This window comes from Notamacropus eugenii, chromosome 1 (genome assembly GCF_028372415.1).
Source record: "Notamacropus eugenii isolate mMacEug1 chromosome 1, mMacEug1.pri_v2, whole genome shotgun sequence".
Classification (NCBI taxonomy): domain Eukaryota; kingdom Metazoa; phylum Chordata; class Mammalia; order Diprotodontia; family Macropodidae; genus Notamacropus; species Notamacropus eugenii.
In genome coordinates, this window is record NC_092872.1 from 161,876,883 (window position 1) to 161,882,962 (window position 6,080).

The window sequence follows — 6,080 nt, forward strand, 5'->3', positions numbered from 1 at the left end:
ATGCTTCCTTAGATAATCTATTATAGTATACAAATTGTATACTAGCTCCCTATCATTACGGACTTTCCATAGGTGCTGTATCTGCAATTGTAAAAGATTTATTCGTCGATTTCCAGTATTTACTGAAAAGGGGGATGCAGCTAGGTGGTGCAATGAATAAAGTACCAGGCTTGAAATCAGGAAGATTCATCTTTCTAACTTCAAATCTGGGCTCAGACACTTATTGTGTGACCCTGGGCAAGTCACTTAACCCTATTTTCCTCAGTTTCTTCATCTGTAAATTGAGCTGAAAAGGAAACAGAAAACCACTCAGCATCATTGCCAAGGAAACTCCAAATGGGGTTATGAAGAGTCAGACATAACTGAAACTGAACAAGAATATGAGAAATAATAATAATAAATAACAGTAACAGAAATAAAAATAATATTTACTGAATATATACTTAGTGACACATGAGCAAAAATCTACTTCACAATTATATTTGTTCATGTTAACATATTTTCTCACAAAAATTTCTCAGTCGTTCAGAAATTCCACAATTATACTCTTATTAACCAAATACATTCTCTGCTAGACTGCTGGTCTCCAAATTTTTCTGATAATTCACTTTATTCAGTGAATTAAAAAAAAACAAACTTCACTCTTCCATATGTGTGCATTTGCTTATTTACAAATTATATATGTAATGATAATTATTTACAGTATACAAATATAGAAAGAAAGGGTAAGATGATATGTATGAATCATTTTTGATCTTAAAACAAAGAAGTCATCCATGTTTATTGAATACAAAACAGACATGATCAGACCTGCATTATAGAAATCACTTTGGCAGCAGGGTGGAGGGTGGATTAGTGAAGGGATGGTCTTGAAGCATGGAAACTAATTGGGAGGCTCTTTCAATTGTCCAGGCAAGAGGTGATGAGGATCTGAACTGGAATGTTGGTTGTGGCATACAAAGAAGACACATAAAAAATGGAGTGGGGATAGAAAAGTCAAGATTTGACAAAAGACAGAATACGTGGAGTGAGCGTGAGTGAAAAGTTGGGGAAAATACTGCAGTTATGAACCTGAATGTCTAGAAGGATGGTGTCTTTGAGAGTAATAGAGAACTTCAGAAGCTGAAGGGAAAGATAATGAAATCTCTAATGAGGAACATAATCCATCCATACCTGCTCATCCTGTGCAAATCACTCCTTGCTGCCAAAAAATGGATAGAAGCATTGATGACTCATTACCTGTAGTTTAGAGCTCAACCTCCAAGGAGCACTTACTATGGACATAAGATGATTTGAAGGATGGGGATAGGGATTGGAGGTAATTTTCCAAGTGGTACCTACACAGTAGCTGCTGTGGATTCCCAGGAATGGGTTAGGGAAGAAGGCAGTAAAGTAAGCCCTGAGGTGCCAAAATTTGGAGCTTAGACATTAGAAAGTAGAGTCAAAGTGCAGAATGTTTTGGAAAGTAAGGATGATAATTCTCATAATTGGCTACTTCAGGGAAAGTGGGATGCAACCCATCTTCCCATTCTCTGCCTATTTGATCAATGCCCTTAGACTCAGAACTTGACTCCCTTGAAATTAGGCCATGGTTTCCCACAGAACCTGGCTTTCCACTTTGAAGTCTTCAGCACTGGATAGTGCTGTCTTTTAGAAAGTGAGATAAAACTGTGTGATTCGTGCAAATTTCCGCTGAAAATTAGACATTTTCTTAGACAATCCTTACCAAGTCTGAACTCAAAGCATCAACTACCTCTTAAAAAAACTTAAAAGTAACAATAGTTAACATAGTGTGTCAGTAGATGTTTTCAAGAACTTAAAATATTGATTTAGTTTATCCTATGATGACCTTTCAACTGCTTGGAGCAAGATATTATGAGAAATTAACAAGAAAGTATAGTTAAAGAAAAAAATTTAAAGAGTTACCTCCTGAGACCAGTCCAAAGGCCTTATGTCCAAAAGAGGATTGAAAATTTCTAAACAAGAAAAATGATAAGCCTATAGAATTAGCAAGCATCCCCTAAAAGACAAAGCAATTTAACTTGGGTCTCTGAGTGTTGTGTATGTTTTAAAGGAATAGAAGTCAAAATAAAAACCCTTGCCAGTGTGAAGTTTCTCTCTACTTTGCAGACTTCAACAATTCCCTGGGATTCTGAAAGATATACTTCAGATATTTTTCTTATGCTTATTGCCCTGGAATCTTACCCATTGCTTGCATGTACTTTTGAAAATAAAGTTTATTTTAAATACTGTTTTCCAGGAGGAAAAAGATGTTGAAACTTACTTTATTTCATTCTTCTAGAGGTAGCAAAAAACTAGTGACAAATAAGAATGTTACAATTTTCACCTTTTAAGGTAGTTTACTGCCCTAACACATAAACCCAGAAATTGGCAAATCCTTGCAGTATCCAACCTACATGTCAGTTTCTAACTTCTAACCTACCACATTGTTCTTCTGGCTTTGGTCTTTGTCTGCATGCTTGGTGATATTTTTCCCTTGCGAAACAAGTGTTTGAAAATTCATGTAAAGGAAACTTTTGCAAATACTTTTCAACATTCAGAGATTTAAATAAACCATAACCAGACTTCATGCATGCTTGGATTCAAATTATTCATATTAGTGATATAGCTAGTAAATATAGCAGTGCTTCCATTCCTGCACAAATTGTCTGAGATCATATTGGTGGCAAAAAGCATCATTAATAAGCATGAGAAATAAGCAGAGAGAAGCATACTACATGCTTGCAAAAATTATTATTCAATAGTCATCTCTGGAAGCTCTAATTTTAAAGCTAAAAGATGAGCTAGTGACTTTGGAAAGGTGAAAATGTACACTGAATGTAAATATTCTGAATCCTTTCAGAGAAAAAACATGCTTTCAAATGGATTTTAATAATTATTTTAATGTTCTACATTTGTAAATTAGCTCATTAGTTCTACTACTTCACAAGGTATACATCATCACTGTTTGGGGCCAACTAAAAAGTTCATTTTATTTCATTTCTAAGTTTTATGACCAAGTCATAATTTAGAATAAAGTATGTAATAATGGAGTAGTCTCTGAATTAGAACTGTTGTTGCTTCTAAATGATTAACCTAAACCTGATAGTCCTTACTTTTCATCAATCATTCCTATTGTCCATAACAGAAACTTTCTTTATCCCATTTCTTCTTCCCTACTACACTAAGCAGGTCCTTTCTGGCCATTGGGAGTATAGCCAGGGAATCCCAGGCAAAGAAGACCCTAGAACCTTTCATGGTTACCCAGACACATGAGGAGCTATAGCTGATTCCTCCACCCAGGCAGAACGTTTCATTATTGTCTCCACATCACCCAAGAAATCTTATGCATTTACACCTTTGCTCATCCTATACCCTGTCTTGTCCTCCAACCCACAGTGAGAGAGACAGAGAGACAGAGATAGAGAGGGGAGAGATTGAGAGACAAAGACAGAGAAACAAAGATAGAGACAGAGAGAGAGACAGACAGAGAGAGAGAGAGAGAGAGAGAGAGAGAGAGAGAGAAAGAGAGAGAGAGAGAGTAAAACAATGCCCTCAGTCTTCTTTCTTACCTACCTGAATCCTACTCATACTGCAAGGGCTTTCTGAAGTCCTCAGCTTTTATATTAAGCAACTTCTAGTTTCATGTGCTAGGCCCTAAAAAAGATTAGAATGAAAAACAGTCCCTGACCTCAAGCAGTTTTCTTTCTACTAGGAGAGACAAGTATAAACAAATAAGTAAAAACAATATAATTTTAAGAGGACAAGAATGCTAACAGTTATGCAGAGTACATATGTATGTATTAGATAATTTGTAACAGATATTAACTATCTTAAAAAATTCCTTAATAACTTAATCTGTTTATATTATCTCCTTATTTATACTTTATTTCATGAATTGAGGGCTCAGAATAGAAAGACAAAAATTTAAAAGTCACTTTAACTTCTATCTCATTCAGTTTCCTCATCTGTAAAATGGGTATAGCACCTACTTCCCAGGGATGTTGTAAGGATCAAACATAATAAAAAAAAAAAAAGCTCTTAGCACAGTGCCTGGCACTTAGCAGGTGCTATATAAATGTTTATCCCCTTTCCATTTTTTCCCTCCTTCCTACGAACACAACCATGTCTCGCCTACCTGTAAAAAGCAAAAACTTCTCACTTGATCCAACCATGTCTGCTAACCCCTATCCTACATCTCTTGTTTTTTTACTCAGCTGAAATCACTGAGAAAGTTCTCTTCAATTGTTGCCTCTGCTTCCTGCCTTCTCACTTCCTTCTAAACCCTCTGCAGATCCAGCTTCCATCTTCATTCAGATGAAACCACTCTCCAATATCACCAATGATCTCTTAATTGCTGGCTAATAATTTTTTCTCAGTCTTCATCATTCTAACTTCTTTGCAGCATTTCATACTGTAGAATACCCTCTCCTTCTGAATATTATTTCCTCTCTAGGTTTTCATGATACTCTCTCCTAGTTTCCCTCCTATATGTCTGGTCTTCCTTAGTCTCTTTTATTGGAACTTCATCTAGGTTATGCCCATTAAACATGGTGTCCCCAAGGTCCTTTCCTGAACTTCCTCCTTTTCTCCCTCTATACTGTTTACTTGGTAATCTCATTACATTGGGTCAATTATTGTTTCTATGTAGATAATCTCTAAATCTATATATCTAACTCTGTTCTCTGTTCTGAGTTCTAGTCTCATATCACCAACTGTCTTCGAATATCTCAATGTTTATGTCCTATAGGCATCTTGGAGTCAATATGACTGAAACAAAATTCATTCTCTTTCTCTCTAAACACTCCACTTTTCACAACTTCCCTATTTCTGTCAACAGTACCACCCAAGACCCAGTTACCCAGGATTACAACCTGGGTACTATCATCAACTCCTCGTTCACACTCTCTCCATGTATCTAATCTCTTATCAAGTTATGTCATGTCCTCTTAACATCTCTTTTATATATCCTTACTCACAAGCCCCTACCCCGAGCTCATTACCTCACACACAGACCATTGGAATACCATTCTGGTTGGTTTCCCAGCCTTGAATCTCTCTCCATTCCAATTCACCTTCCACTCAATTGTCAAAGTGATTTTTTCTTAAACAAAGTGATTTTTCTTAAAACACAAGTTGATCCCCCCATTCAATAATCTCTAGTTCCTACCATTATTAATTCAAAGGATCAAATATCAAATCCTCTGTTTAGAACATATAGCCCTTCTCAACATACCTTTTCGGTGTTCTTAGCCTTTATTCATTCTATGAGGCAGTGATGCAAGCCTTTTTACTTTTCCTTGTACAGGACACACAATCTCCCAGTTCTATGGTTTTCCACTGGCTGTCTCCCATACTTGGAATGTTCTCTTTTCACCTCTGCTTCTTGGCTTTCCTAGCCTCTTATAAGGCTCAGCTAAAAATTCATTTTCCACAAGATGTCCTTTCTGTGCCTTGAAAAGATTATCTGTAAGAAGTGTCTACATTTTCTCCTCTCACTCTTAGCTCTTTGTAATTCAGCTTCTGACCTCATCATTCTACCAAAAATTCTCTCTCAATAGTTACCACTGACTTCTTAGTTGGCAAATCCAGTGCCTTTTTCTCCCTCCTCATTTTCTTTGACCTCTCTGCATTCTTTAACACTGATGGCCCCTCTCTTCTTGATACTCTCAGCTCTCGAGATTTGGGGGACTATCACTCTCCTGGTTCTCCTTCTGGTCACTTCTTAGTCTCTTTTGCTAGATCCTCATCCCGATCACGTCTTCTCACTCTAAGAGTCACACACAAAGGGCTCTCCTGGGCGCTTTTCTCTTTTCCCTCTATACTTCATTTGATGATTCCATCACTTCCCATAGAATTAAGTTTCATCTTTCCACTGATGGTTCTCAAATCTATCTTGCCCTAACCTCTCTGCTGATATCTAATCTTATATCTCCAGCTGCCTTTCAGTAGACATCTTAAACTCAACATGTCCTAAACTAAACTCATTATCTTTTCTTCTTAACTCTTCCCCCATCTCCTACCTTTTCTACTAACGTGGAGGGCAACACCATCCTCCCAGTCCCTCAGGCTTGCAATTT